Here is a 14,861-nt window from a genome sequence, read left to right as displayed (position 1 = left end):
CGTGGTCGTTTGGTGTAGGGTGTGGCTGGACTGGGTGGCTTAATTTGGGCTTGGGTCATACCGTGTAAGGGGTTGGGAGATTGGGTCTGAGGCTGATTGGGGGTGAAGTTGGGCTTAGCAAACATTTTGGCCCAATTGAATTTAAAACCAGCCTTTTTTCAATTTCCTTTTTCTTTTATTTTTTTCTTTAATTAATAAAAATTCAAAATTAATCTAAGTTGTAAAGTTAAACTAATTATCAAATTATAAAATTTATAAAAATTAGTTGATCCTAAATTAAAAGAGAAAAACTACTAATCTAAAATTTAAAGCTAAAAGTGTAAAAGTGAATCCATTTTTGTGATTTTTATCTTAATGAAATAATTAGTTAACTAATTAATCCTAAAATATGAAAACAAAAATATCAATGCAATGCATGGTATTTTTGGTATTTTTTTATAATTTTAATAAAAGCAAATATGCACAGAAATGCAAACAATTAACAAAAAAAAAATCCTACAAAAAACCTATAAAGCTGCAAACAATTGGAAAAAATCTATTTCTTTAATTTTTTAAGAGTATTTCACATAGGGCAAAAATTACTTGCTCACACCTGTGAAATATGCTTACGAGGCACCACAATGATGGAAAATTGGACCCTCCAATTTTACCGTATACAGATAGTCCCCGCATTTCTTAGAGTGAAAGTGATAAGAAACGACCTTGAATTCCTGCCCCTCTAGTAATTCCGTAACGATGGCAGTCATGAGGTTCCAAAAGACAATGTACACACAGCCCTTGAAAACCTTCGCATTGACTGCGGCGGTTGGCTGTCCTTTGGCCTTCTTCAACATGTGTATGGGGCCTCTATAAATACTCTTCTTCTCGTTCTTTAAAACTTACTGCACCACCAAGCCCCCAAAATGGTTCCTTCTACCTTTACTTTTATTCTTTCTTCGAAACGCAACTTTCCTTTATCTTCTGAAATCTTTTAGGAATGGCAAAAACTTCAGGCTATGCTTCTCAGGAGAACATGACCTCCTCCTCTTCGCTTCCATCTAAAGGCAAAGCGGCAATGCCTCCTTGTGTTGAGGAATGCGTTCCAGGATTATTTGCAATGACTTCCAATTTAAAGGTTGAGAGATCTTTTTTGAAGTCGGGGTATCGTGAGCCTGTGTCTCAGGATATTATTTCAACAACAAACATCGAAAGGGTGAAGACTGATTGCTGCTGGGGGGACGCAGTTCTTGTGGAGATCCTACTCGGGAGGAGGATATAACGACATACAAAGCCGATTTTCTCAGTGTGTATACTTACCCGTTTACCCTTGGGCTGGTGGGGCCATCTTCGCCTCCGATTGATCCCATGATTCTCGACTTCTGCCAACGATATCAAGTGACCCTCGGACAAATTCACCCTTCGTTCTGACACATTGTCTAAATGATCAGGTACTATGTGAGCATGATTGAGGGGATGCCCTTCACCCTCAATCACCTAATCATGATGTATAGCCTCCGTTTCTTTCGTGGGGGTCTGATTAAGCTCCACTGCCGAGCTTTGAGGGCCCTTTTTGCTTGCATCAAAGAAGAAGGGAATGGAGGGTGGATGAGCCGCTATGTCCGAGTTAGGACTTCGGACATGATCCCGGTGGAAAGGATGCCGTTCCTTGAGAGGTGGAACATGGAACGTAAGTAGATACGTTATCTAGAATTTCCTTGCTTCTTTTTAAGTACATTTTTCCATGCACTTAATTTCTTCTGCTAATGCAGCCGTAGCAATTTACCCCGACGTCGTCACGAACCTCTCAGGCTAGTTCGGTCGGCTGGATTCGATTTGCCCATACGCTGAGTATGTGTGGCATGATCTATCCCAAGCTCGATGGGAAGCTAAGGACCATGTTGAGCCTTCACCCCTGTTGCAGTTGTACCTTCTAATCTGAATCGCTACTGATAGCGCTCTCACTCCCTGTGCTTACCTTTTGCATTTGTATAGGTCTTGAGGGAGGTCCCCTTGATGAAGGGAACATCGCTTGGTGAAGAGGGTACACTGGGACCCGATGAAGGGAAGAAAAGACAAAGGGAACCGTCGAATGCACCTTCAAAATCCAAGAAGAACAAGGTGGAAGAAACTAAGGCTGACCCGACAGCCCTAACTCTGGAAGCAGCGGGAAGTCCCCGAGTTGAAGGCGAGGGGGAAAATAATTTCTCGATAGTGTCCAAGGGAGGGGAAAATCTGACCGACCCTCAGGCCATAGAGATGGTGGCTCCCGAGCCGGAACTTGATGTCGTCGCGATCCAACTTTTGAATGGAGAGGCCACTGAGGTAGTATTTGGTGGCATCCACGAACCGGCTAATGGTCATAATACCCTCGAACTAGGATGCATTCGGTAGATGGTTCGGAGGAGCCCATTTCTAGAGCCCTACATGGACAAGAGATGGCCCTGATTGACCCTTCTGATGTCGTTGTTGTGAGTGATTCCCCTCAGGGAATGACCTTGCCTCCCAAGGGAATGCAAGATGTCCCAAATGAAGAATATTTCTATGCAGGGGTGCCTATCGGAGACAAAGATGCGCTTGAAATGCCTTCGGCCTCTCCCGAGGGAATTCCCGAGTTCGATGCTTCACTTGCCTTTGCCGAGATGAGTAGGCTTTGCGAGCAAGTAGTTTTTGTAAATCCTACCTATCGTTATGATCTTTATTGGTCTGATCTTTGTCTTTTTCATGGCTTCAGGCCAAGGTTCTTTATAATCAGACTTCCGTCCAGTTTCAGGCTGAGGTGACCCGTCATGAGTGTGAGAAGGCTCATCTTGTTGAACAGGTTACGTACTTTTTGTTTGCTATTGTCTGAATGTTTGCTAGATCCTAATGTTTTAACATCTTGGATTTGATTCATGCAGATTGAGAAGGAAGGTGCACCACTGAGGGAGGAGCTCCGAGCCAGAAACTCTGAAGTCCTCGAACTCAAATAGCACGTGAGAGAGATAACCTCTTAGAGGGATACCCTATAGGAAAATATGGTCTTAGTCGGGCGTCAGCTTCAAGATGCAAGGGCAGATAGTGACAAATATAGAGGTCTCCACTTTGAGTTAGTTTCTACACTATCCGGGATCAAAACCGAAGCTGAAATGCCTATATCTATGCACAAAGAGGGTACCGTTACAATAAATGCTCAAACCGGGGGAGTGCCTGAGGAGGCCGAACTGAAATTGACTCGAGCCGTGGAGCATGCTTGGTTAGAAACTCAGAGGCAGACTCTTGAGGACATTCATGCGGGGGATATCAATTTGTCTACCGAGATCAAGAGGGTGAAGACCCTAGAGAAGAAATCTGCTACCCTGTTTGCTTCCGGAGGTGTGCCAGATAGTAGCTTAGAGAATGATGAGAATGAAGGAAGAATCCCCCGAGGAGAAGAGGCCGTAGAAGGTCCTGGGACTGTAACATGAACTCTTGGGGCACAACTTCTGGCGGAGCCATCAAAGATGCAGGCTCGATTATAGATTAGGATTTTGTTTGTCCCCTTCCTTGTAAGTGTTTTCAAAAGCCTTGTAAATGTTCCTCTATGAGCCATAAGTATAATAGGCTTTCCGTTTTTATCATTCTTTTCTGCTTTGTCTTTTGAGAATAATATGTGGTACTTTTGATAGTCGATCCGAGATCTTAGACCTTGGGTTATAGCCTCGGATTTTTTCTATTGCTGAGTGGCCCATAACGGTCAAAAGTCAATCCCTAAGTGTTCTCGGGTTAGGCCTAGCTTTTATACGTTGGGCCACTATGACCTTTGATTTTAGCGCTGGCGACAGTGGCTCTTATGCTTTTGCTCTTAAGCATGTTTAGTTAACTGTTTTTGGTTTAGTCTCTGAATCAGGTTTCGACTTGAGCTCATTCGACCCTCAAGATTTTGAATTTAAAGCTAACCCTTAGTATCTTACACGTTGGATTGGTATGACCTTTTGTATTGGTTGGCGACAATGGCTCATACGATTTTGCTCTTAGGCATATTTAGTTACCTATTTTGGGTTCAGTATCTGAATCGGGTTTTGACTCAAGCTCATTCGACCCTCAAGATTTTTAATTTAAAGCTGGACCTAAGTCTCTTCCACGTTGGGTCGGTATGACCTTTTGTATGGGCTGGCAATAATGGCTCTTACGCTTTATGTCGGTGCGACCTTTTATAGGCTTTTTTCCCTCGTTAAGGACTTTTTGAAATTGTGTTTGCCTGGCTCTTCGACGGTTCGATAGGAACCTCAATTGTGAGTCGTTATATGGCAACGATCGAGCACCTCGTGAGGTTTGGCTCAGTGGTTGAGTATCTTGAAGCCTGATAGTTGGAGCTGACATGGTCGAAGCTCTTTGCCTATGTTGAGGGTAGTATGTTTAACCGGTTCTTTATGAAGTATATTCGAAGTAATTGAAGGCCTGTGATTTATAGATACGGTCGGGCATCCCCGAGTCCCATTATTTTGGCTGGTACAGCCTTGTGACCGTAGTCATTTGCGTTTGGTCGAAGCCTTTTAGTTCCGAGTAAAGTAGTTTCGGCGTCTATATTGAGGGTATGCCTTTTTAGGGATCTTACAAGTTCGATATATAGCCTTAAATTTGAGATTGGGATTATGCCTTTAATAAGGTCTTACAAGTTTTACATGCCTTTGAGGTCTTACAGTTTTGGATAATTGGTAGAAGAATGTTTCATGCCTTGCTTGAGGTCTTACAGATATTGTCACTTGGTACAAGTGTGGTTCATGCTTTGCTTGAGGTCTTATAGATATTGTTGTTGCCTTATATAGGTCTTAAGAGACCGAGGCTGCCCGCATGTGGTCTTATGGCCTAGGTTTTGATAAGTCGATGGAGATGGTGATTGACGGCAGTCCCCGAGTCATCGAGGATTTCTCGTCTCGGGAGCCATTACTTGCAAACTTGGTATTTCCTCTTTGAGGGCTTACGATTTTAGAGTTTCCGACCCGAAGGTCATGTGGCCTTGAGTTTTAGACGCCAGTCCCCGAGTGTTCAGGACATTTTTGGCTTTGGAGCTATTTTGTGATCTTGTTATTGCCTCATTGAGGGCTTACGAGTTTGAAGCTCCGACCAGTGGGTCGTACTATTTCGAGTTGTTGACACCATTCCCCGAGTATTCGGGACATTTTTTGGCTTTGCGGCCATTTTTTGCGTAAAATATCGAGCATCCTTGAAACGCAAAATGCTTTTATGGGAGTATTCTTTGATCACTTGGTACAAGTATACATGCCTTTGTTGTTAAGGGCTCAGTTGTTCTATACAGACACGGTTCGTTTGACCGTTTGGCCCGGTACATTATTTTCCTATTGAGACCCATTTTGGCATATCTTGGCTTTTCCGAGTAGGTGACCTTCCGGGGAGATGCCCCCAGTATTCGAGTTTGATTGCAAAGGAAGCCTTGTATACTTGTTGAGTCTTTCTTAGGTAGCAGATTTATGTTGCCTCATTAAAACCCTTGCCGGTAAAACCCTTCTAGGGATAAAATCCGGTCGAAGGAAAAGAGTGCAACGCATGCTTTTAAGAGCCCGAGGTGAGCTTGAGGGTGTTTCAGAATATTCCATTGGGAACCTTAGCAGTAGTATCGTTTTAGCATTGATATGTTCCAATTTCTTGGAAGCTACTAACCTTCCATGGTACCGAGCTTGTAGGACCCTTTGCCGATTACTTCGAGAACGTGGTACGGTCCTTTCTAATTTTGGCCTAGCTTTCCTTCCTTAGGGTTTCGGGTGTTGAGGGTGACTTTCCTTAGGAAAAAGTCCCAGACTCCGAGATGTCGAAGGGTTGTTCTCCTATTATATTACCTTTGATCCTTTGCTTTTGGGCGGCCATTCGGACCAGCGAGGCTTCTCACTTTTTGTCCAATAGTTCGAGGGTCGTAGTCATGGCCTTATTGTTCGAGCTCTCAGTGGTGTGTTGGAATCTGGCGCTTGCCTCCCCAACCTCCACAATTATCAAAGCCTCGACGCCATACACTAGAGAGAAAGGTGTTTCCTTTGTGCTTGATTTTGAAGTTGTTCAGTATGCCCATAGCACTTCGGGCAATATTTCTCTCCATCTTCCCTTAGTTCTTTCCAAATTCTTTTTTATGTTTTGGATGATGGTTTTGTTTGTGGACTCGGCATGGCCGTTTGCACAAGGGTGGTAGGGCATTGACAAGATTCTTTTGATTTTGTGATCCTCGAGGAACTATGCTTCTGATGAACTACCTCCCATTGTCACATGTTATCTCGGAAGGAATCCCTAATCGGCACATAATGTGATCCCAGATGAAGTCAATGACTTCTTTTTCTCTTATCTTTTCGAAGGCCTGTGCTTCACCCATTTTAAGAAATAGTCAGTAAGAAATAAAATAAATTTAGCTTTACCTGGTGCCGTTGGTAGAGTTCCGACGATGTCCATTCCCTATTTCCTTAATGGCCATGGTGATACGACCGAATGTAGTTGTTCGCCGGGTTGGTGAATCATAGGGGCAAATATCTGGCATTTATCGCACTTTTGGAAAATTTCCTCAGTGTCTTTTTCCATGTTGTCCCAGTAGTAGACTGCCCTGATCACCTTTCGGACTAACGAATTTGTGCCGAAGTCGTTTTTGTAAGTACTCTCGTGAATTTCTCGGAGTACATAATCTATGTATCCTTGCCCCAGACATACTGCTAGGGGGACGTCGAAAGTTCTTCTATACAGACTCCCGTTTTCATCGTGCAAGAACTGGGTTCGCAGGGCCCTCGATTCCTTTTGGTCCATGGGTAATTTTCCGTCTTTTAGATAGTCAATATATTTATTTCTCCAATCCCATATTAGGCTAGTAGAATTAATCTCGGCATGACCTTCCTCGACCACTAATTTGGACAACTGAATAACAGCACTGAGGAGTAGGTCATCTTCTTCAACAGATGATCCCAGGTTTGCAAGGGCATCGGCCTCGCTATTCTGCTCATGAGGTATGTGGACCAGGGTCCATTCTTTGAAATGGCGTAGTGTGATTTGGATTTTGTCCAAATACCTTTGCATCATGTCTTCTCGGACCTCGTAGCTCCCATTTACCTAGTTTACTACCAGGAGTGAATTGCATTTCGCTTCGACGATCTAAGCACCCGGGCTTTCGGCCCATTCTAGACCTGCAATCATAGCCTCATACTCAGCTTCATTGTTTGTCAATCTTGCAATATTTATAGATTTCCTTATTATGCCACCCGTGGGCGGCTTCATGATTATACCGAGTCCGGATCCTCTCACTTTTGTGGCCATTAGTGAAAAGGGTCCATAACCTGGAAGATGTGTCTGATTTTAGTAAGAATTCCTTTTCTACCTCGGGCACGAGGGATGGCGAGAAGTCGGCCACGAAGTCCGCCAGAATCCGAAACTTGATGGCCATTCGGGGTTGATACTCGATATCATACCCCCGAGTTCGATGGCCCATTTGGCCAATTGGCTCGATAGTTCAGGCTTATGCAATATGCTTCGGAGAGGGTACCTTGTTAAAATGAAAATATGGTGGCATTGAAAATAGGGTTTCAATTTTCGCGATGCGCTTATTAATGCAAGACCTAATTTTTCTAGGTGCGGGTACCTGGTTTAGACATCCCCTAGGGTCCGACTTACATAATAAACAGGAAATTGCATACCTTACTCTTGTCGAACCAGCACACCGCTTACCACTATCTTGGAGACAAAGATGGTATAGATGCAACGTTTCATCCTTTTTTGGCGTGTGGAGCAAAGGAGGACTAGTTAGATATCGTTTCAATTCCTCTAAGGCGTGTTGGCATTCTGGAGTCCACTCGAAGTCATTTTTCTTTTTGAGTAAAGAGAAGAAATGATGACTCCTGTCCGACGACCGTGATATGAATCTGCCTAGAGCCGCTATCCGCCCTATCAGCCATTGCATGGCCTTTACATTATTTATCAGCGTGATTTCTTTGATGGCCTTAATTTTTTCGAGGTTGATCTCGACACCCCTGTTTGATACCATAAAGCCTAAGAATTTGCCCGAACCCACTCCGAAGGCACATTTTTTCTTGGGGTTAAGCTTCATGTTGTAACTTCTGAGGATGTCGAATGTTTCCTGCAAATGAGTCAAATGGTCCTCTGCATGCAGGGACTTAACTAGAATATCATCAATATAAACTTCCATGCATTTGCCTATTTGATACTCGAACATTTTATTAACTAGACGTTGGTACGTAGCCCCTGCGTTTTTCAGCCCAAAGGGCATTACATTGTAACAGTAGGTACCATACTTTGTGATGAACAAAGTCTTTTCTCTATCCTCGGGGTTCATCTAAATTTGATTAAACCCTGAGTAGGCGTCGAGAATGGTGAGGGTCTCATGGCCGGCCATAGCATCGATCAGACGATCGATGTTAGGCAATGGAAACAAATCCTTGGGGCACGCCTTATTTAAATATTTATAATCTACGCACATTCTTAACTTATTTCCCTTTTTGGGCACTACAACTATGTTGGCCAGCCATTCGGGGTACTTTACCTCTATAATAGATCCTATTTTGAGGAGATCTGTTACCTCGTCCTTAATGAATGCATGTTTTACTTCGGACTGTGCTCTACTTTTTTGCTTCACCGGTTTAAACCTGGGGTCGAAACTCAATTGGTGGGTGGTTATTTCCCGCGGGATTCCTGTCATATCTAAGTGGGACCAAGCGGAACAGTCAATGTTATTAATAAGCAATTAGATGAGTTTTTTCCTAAGTTCGGGGGTTAATCTCGTTTGCATGTATACCTTCCGATATGGGAGATGCAATCAAAATAGCTTGCTCCAGTTCTTCAATTATAGACTTTGTTGCATCTAAATCTTCGGGGGCAACGAAAGTTCGAGGAGTGAGGAAACCTTTTTCATCATCCTCGGGGGTCTGTACTCTCCCAGACTCATCCGAGGTGAAGTGTATGGGATTCGACACCTCCTGGTAAACTGCGAACATTTTTTTGCCGCATGTTGTTCTCCATATATGGATGTTATACCATCCTTTGTTGGAAATTTCATCATCTAGTGCAGAGTTGACGACACTTCCCCCACGATGTGTATCCACGGCCTGCCATGCAATGCGTTATACCTCATGTCACCACGATGACGTGGAACTTATTGTTCTGAGCTGTACCAGACATGTAAACCAGGAGGGGGATCTCCCCTTTCATTACTTAAGCAGCCATGAGCCATGGAGGACCCGGGAGGTGAGTCTGATCTGATCAACAAACCCAAACTGTTCTACTACATTCAACCTGATTACGTTGGCCGAGCTACCTGGATCCACGAGTACACGTTTAAATCGAACGTTGCTTAAAAGAAATGAAATTACCAGCGCGTCGTTGTGTGTTTCTACCAAGGTCACGAGATCCTCCTCGCTGAATGCAAGAGTGTCTTTGGTCATGCGGTCTTGGATCGGCCCCTCTATTGTAGCGGATATTTTTATCCATTTAATTATGGGTCCTTCAGGAATGTCGGTCCCCCCAATAATCATATGAACGACATGCCGAAGAATCTCTCCTTTTTCCTAGGTTGGACTTTTCCAAGTTTTCTGCTGAATTTCTCGGCGTGCTACCTAGTTAATATGAGGACCGGCGTTAACACATTGGGCATCGCACGAGGTCTTACTTTTGGGAAACGGCTCTGGTGTGCTCTTAGGGTTTCGCGGTGCATACCCATACCTAGAATAGCCATACCGTGCTTTCCATAGTTTTTGAGGCTGTTATTTTCAAGTACATTTACTAGTTTAGGCATTTTGACCTGAAATCAAGATCTTGGACAAGACAAAGTGTGAAAGATAACTTGCGTTGTGCAGTAATACCAGTAAGAAAATAATCACTATTATTTTTATCCCTACGGTGGGCGCCAAACTGTTTATCGTGAAAATGGTAATAACAATTAAATTTGATTTAGTGGTTCTAAAAATACGTGATCTATTTTTATGCTAGTTGTTAGGGCAATAGATACTAAGTGAGATACTCGAAAAAAAGATAAGAGCTTAAAACGAGATACTAACCAAATCGAATCGCTGTCAATCGGGGCCTCGAGCTTGCTTATTCGAAGGCCTCGGGGTCGAGTCTGATACTCGGCTGGGAACTATCGAGTGGTGACTAAGAGTTACAATAAATCAATGACGGCTCTTTATGGCCAATAATAAGCAATAAATGAAGAACAATAAATGGATCACAATGAATATAAGTAATAAATGCAAGTAATGAGGCCAATAGAGTATGTTAGAGAGCAAACAGAATGTTCTTGCGTATTTAGTATTGAGCAACAAGTGACTATAAAATGACAAGGATCCTCTTTATATATGAGGGGAAATCCCAACATAGTACAAATACATTTATTACAAAAATATGGAGATGGGACAACTAGTTGATGTCATGATTCAGGTCTTAATTTAGCTCACTAGACTTTGTCAGCTCTAGTTATGCGCCTCGGGAACTCCCCACTTATCCATCATAGCCGTTGGTCTGCATCGCCATGAGGTTGAGCGTCGATAGCACTTGAGGGTGAACCTCGACCCTAGTCTCGAACCTGTGAAATATGCTTACGAGGCACCACAATGACGGAAAATTGGACCCTCCGATTTTACCATATACAAGGGTTCAAATCCAATCCTGCAATCAGAAATCATTATTGTTGTGATGTTTGACTATTTGCATGCATTTTAGATACCGTGACTTTAGGTTAAAATCAAATTTTCACTTTTTGATATTATGCCTATAGGTTAAAAATCAGTCTATGATGCCTATAAGTTTAAAGTTAATTTCTGCAATCATGCTAAATAGGTTCAGTGTATTTAGCACTTAGAAACCATGCGTGTTGGGTCTAAAACCAATCATACATTCTTGACACTATGTTTGGTGAGTTTAAAATCAATCCTAGAAGGCCAATCAGGTTGTAAAATTGTTGCATTGTCAATAATCAGTCCTCACATCCAGACAACATGCCGATAGGATCTAATGAACCCAAACTGCTTGTTTAAAATGGTTTTACTGGTTATTGCTCTTCTTATTGAAGACTAGAGATCATGTCCATAGGATATCATTGATACACGCCTAGGCAAGCCTGTAGGGTAATTAAAAATCATGTAAACTATAAAACTATGCTTCTGAAATCAATAGGCAAGTTGATTAGGTATTGATCCCCACTTTAATAAAGCTTTGCATATGTTTTGATTTGTGTTCACCTAGATATCTTGTCATTAGGACACTTTTCAGATGTCTAAAACACTATCCAGATTCGGATTAACTATCCAGATTCGGCCACCCTCTCTAAAATCAATAGGCAAGTTGATTAGGTATTGATCCCCACTTTAATAAAGCTTTGCATATGTTCTGATTTGTGTTCACCTAGATATCTTGTCATTAGGACACTTTTCAGATGTCTAAAACACTGCTATCTCAGACATGCATTTGTTTGTTCTATTTGCCGTGGTAAAATATGAGCCACCTTTATTGTTCTATACTTGACATTCCTAATTGTTTTGTTTGTTGCCAAGAGTTTTCTCCTTTTAATTACTGTTGGAGAATCTAGATCAACCATAACTAGAAGTCCTAAATTACCTTCGAGACTGTATAAGTAAAGGGACGGGTAATGCACGCATAGGATATATCTTAAGGTTGTTAGTACACTTTAGGCTATTACCAAGGGGAGGGAATTAGGTAGTCAAGGATATGATGACATGTGCGCCAGTGCCACGCGTAATCCCTCTAGTTGAGGAAGGCTTATCGGGTATTGTACAGATGTGATCCTATAGGCTAACAAACATAGGACCTCCCTCATCTTATTTAAATATGCGTGCTTAGACTACTTATCTGTCAACTTTTCTCTATCTTATATGTGTTCTTAGACTATCTCTTTGTTAAATGACTAATTCAAATAATTGAGTTCGGTCGGGACCCATCGTTGTGCACCGCGAAGGGGTGCCTAACACCTTCCCCTCAAGGTTATTTTGAGCCCTTACCCAATCTCTGGTAATGCAAACTAGTTATATGAGTTAATTGCTCTATGTGCCCTAACGCACCCTAATCGGTTAGGTGGCGACTCTTCAAATACCCAATTTTAAAAAGGAAATGGGTTGTTCCTAATGAATGTCGAAACTCGGAATCCGTGAGGAAAAAGGGGGCACGACAGTAAGTATGAAGCTCCCTTCGGATTGTGCATGCACTAGTGGTGAAAGTATTGAAGTAGAACTTCAAGTTGTGGATGTGAATTCCACCTATGTGGAAGGGTGTTTATGAAAGAAACAGAAAATACGATGCGAGATTTAAAGGTAAGTAAGGTAAAGGTGAAGAAGGTACGAGATACTCAAGTGCATAAGATTGTGAGTAGTCTAGACTTAAGATAGAGGGCTAGAAGCGCTATGATTCAGTATCTACAAATGATAGTTGTTTCATCAGTGGCATATCTTTTAACTTATAGTTTCCAGGTACCGAGAGGTCTAGTTAAGAGAGTAAATAAGAGTTAGAGACGACGTGATGTCTCGCTTGAGGTTCCAGAATAACATAAGGAAAATCTGTGGTGCTATCAATTTAAAGAAAGTTGCGAGTAGTATAAACATATATGTTTAGATCTCAAGCTAAAATATGGTAGAGCGACAAGTTTTAGGTAGACTGGAGTAAGGATAAGAAAAGGTAAGTGAGAATGTTACAAGAATAGGTCAGTCCTCGGGATTAAACCCATCAAAGCAACAGAGCTGAAGGTTTCCGTATGTTATAAAAAGCTTAGTACAACCTGAATAGACTTGGAGGAGTTTAAGACTAGGAGCATTTAGAAAAGAGGTAATGCTACCCTAGTAGTAGAATAAGGATGTAATTGTGATAAATGATAAGAGGATGAAATTTAGGCCTTCGATTAAGTAATGATTCAAAGAGAAGTCATTTCATGGGATTATGTCACACCCCAACTTCGGGAGGCGCGACCGGCGCTCAATCGAGTGAACCCAACTGAGCAAGACTTATCGAACACTTTCTACCCAACTCGATATGATTAAGTAAACCATGCTTTCATTTATTTAAACAATAGGAAAGATTGCACATTCAACATTGTTAGTTCATTTTACATCACAACCTTCAATCGTAGTTAAGTTCGCAAAATTCAATACAATTTCACTTTAGAGAAACAATAGTTAGAATTACAACATAGTTCATAGACCCATCCAACACCCGTACATAACACACACATACGTCTACGGAGCCTTTAAGGATACAAAATATAATGATGACAACGCCGGCAACAAGGCCCCGGCTATACCTCAAAAGTGGATCTCTATATCAAAAGATGTACAACATAGCCCCTTGAAGGAGAAAGGGGATCACCAAGACTTTGAGAATAAGGAACTCTACTACGCGCAATCGGCACTATCCGCAATGGAGCCACCTACATTCATTTAAAAATGTAGCGCTACCGGCAAAAGGGACATTATTACAATGGAATAGTACTAGTATGTATAACTAAATACCATCTAGTTAGAAAGAACTTTCATACAAGAATAAGTAAATCACAAGTATAACTCAAACGTTTTAAATGATCACAAAATTATTAAGTAAAAGAATCATGCAATTTTCAACTCATTTTCCTATAGCTTTTAGTTTTGGGGCATTTCATACTGTTCATCATTGTCCACAATACCACCGCTATCTTGAGCGGAGTCCGATCTCGACCCGATCGGCTAGGTTGCCTCATTTGAGACATATACTTCAATCACAAATACAATACCACCATGTATACGGCATGGCATCCGATCTCCGCCAGATCGGCTAGGCCGCCTTACCAAGGCGTTTTCCTTTTCCATCAATCACCTCATTTGAATCTTTGTTTCACATATATCATTTCATAGGCACTTGGGGCAACAATTATCACATCATTTCCACTTCTAATGTTAGATTTGTAGTTTAGGATAATATGTGCACACAAGGGAAAATAAAATTGTATGTATAGATGAGTCTTCACACAGATGGCACAATATATGCAGCTTCAATCTCACTTTAAGGTCTAAGCATCTCAATACATTATTCATATTCCTTGCACCCTTTCAAGTTATCAAGAATAGCACATTGATCATATTGAGACACATCTTTCATGCATATAAGGTCGCAACCCCAAATTCATGTGAAACAACAATCAATACAACAATTCAACTTTAATCTTACCGTATTTACACAAACACCAATGGAGTTCAATTTCAAACAGAAGGGGTTTTAGCCATACATACTTCAGTAGAGCTTTCCTTAAACCTTACAATAAATTCCGGAATTTCCTAGCAACATCAATCTATTTTATGAAAATTACAAGTTGAACGAAGAATTAGAGGCATGAATGAGATTCCAACCCGTTTAAGCAAACTATCAAGCACTAAGCATGCACAACGATTTTAGGACACTTTTGTGAGAGATTTTCATCATCCTATACCACAATTGTTATCTCTTTTGGTTCACAACAACCCCATACCCCATTATCTTTTATGCATGCAAGATTATCAGCCCTTATACCCATCAACCCCCTTGCTAATAACCTATTTTAATGGAAATTTCGAAATTATAGATAAGGGTACAAGCTCTTACCTCTTAGGGTGAAGACCTAGCAATTTCACTTGACAATCTTCAAGGATTTGGGGCAAGGATGGAGTGGGACTTGATGAAGATCACTCCCTCTCTTTCTAGAACTTCCTCTCTCACTCTATATGTCGTGAAATAACAGGAAAATGGTCTAATGGGGTGTTTTTTATGGGATGTGGTCGGGTTATAAAAGATTGAAAATAGGAGCCCCGACCCGATTTGCGATCGCATAATGGACATGTGGCCCGCAAATTTATACAGTAAAAATTGTCCCAAAATCTCGACAAAATGTCTGGGTATGGGACAGAAATGCGGTCCGCATA

Source organism: Nicotiana sylvestris, chromosome 6 (genome assembly GCF_000393655.2).
Source record: "Nicotiana sylvestris chromosome 6, ASM39365v2, whole genome shotgun sequence".
Lineage (NCBI taxonomy): Eukaryota > Viridiplantae > Streptophyta > Magnoliopsida > Solanales > Solanaceae > Nicotiana > Nicotiana sylvestris.
The sequence above is the reverse complement of the archived record's forward strand: the minus strand, read 5'-3'. Positions refer to the sequence as shown.